At 38.4% G+C, this 1,075-nt stretch overlaps 1 non-coding gene across 1 annotated transcript; it reads right to left on the bottom strand.

Moving 5' to 3' along the window:
- Positions 1–622: 622 nt before the first annotated feature.
- Positions 623–729, bottom strand: LOC131170763 (small nucleolar RNA R71). Its single transcript, XR_009141531.1, has one exon. It is a non-coding gene; the product is annotated as a small nucleolar RNA R71 (small nucleolar RNA).
- Positions 730–1,075: the final 346 nt, after the last annotated feature.

The raw sequence follows: 1,075 nt of genomic DNA, 5'->3' as shown, positions 1-1,075 counted from the left end.
TCTTGCCCCACCCTCTTAAGGCCAAATTCGATCGTTTTCTAGGGTTTTGAGGCATTTTTCTATTTTTACTTTGATTTTTTTTGTTTATGACAAGAACTTCTCAATCTGGTGAGTTGCTCTTTGATCCAGAAGTAGAAAAACAGCTAAACAGTTGAGAAAATTGGCTAAGCAAGCTAAGAAGATTCCGAGTACATCTAAAGGAGTCTAATCTCTAAAGGAATTAAGTTCGGATTCGGATTCAGATTTTGAAAACGAAACCATGGCTACTAGGACTTTGAAAGAGTTGGCTACTCCTGATCTAAACCAACAGCCTTTGTGCATTCAATTCCCTGCCTTAAATGTTGCTTTTGAGTTAAAGTCTGGACTAATCTATTTGTTGCCTAAGTTTCATGGTCTTTCAGGTGAGAATCCACATAAGCATTTAAAGGAATTTTATGTTGTGTGTTCCAGCATGAAACCTCAAGGAGTTTTAGAGGACCAGATTAAGCTTTGAGCTTTCCCTTTCTCACTGGAAGGCACAACTAAGGATTGGTTGTATTACCTTCCTTCTGGATCTGTCAACTCATAGAATGAGATGAAGCGGATATTTTTGGAAAAGTATTTTCCTACTTCCCGTGCTGCCAACATAAGAAAAGAAATTTGTGGCATCCAGCAGTACAATGGAAAGAGTTTGTATGAATATTGGGAGCGATTTAAGAAGCTGTTTGCAAGTTGTCCCCATCATCAAATAAGTGAGTAGCTTTTGATTCAGTATTTCTATGAGGGACTTATACCAATGGACCACAGCATGATAGATGCTATTAGTGGAGGAGCTTTGGTTAACAAGACACCAGAAGAAGCAAGGAGGCTGATTGCTAACATGGTAGCAAACTCTCAACAGTTTGGAATGAGAATGGATCACACACCTAAGAAGGTTAATGAGTTAAGTACATCTAATCTTGAGAAATAGATTTCTGATTTAACTTCTTTGGTGAGGCAATTGGCTGTAGGGAACATGCAAATAGTTAAGGTATGTGGAATTTGTTTGGGTTTGGGTCATGCTACTGACATGTGTCCTACATTACAAGAGGATGAA

This window comes from Hevea brasiliensis, chromosome 11, assembly GCF_030052815.1.
Source record: "Hevea brasiliensis isolate MT/VB/25A 57/8 chromosome 11, ASM3005281v1, whole genome shotgun sequence".
Classification (NCBI taxonomy): Eukaryota; Viridiplantae; Streptophyta; class Magnoliopsida; order Malpighiales; family Euphorbiaceae; genus Hevea; species Hevea brasiliensis.
This window is presented reverse-complemented; position numbering and strand designations above follow the sequence as displayed.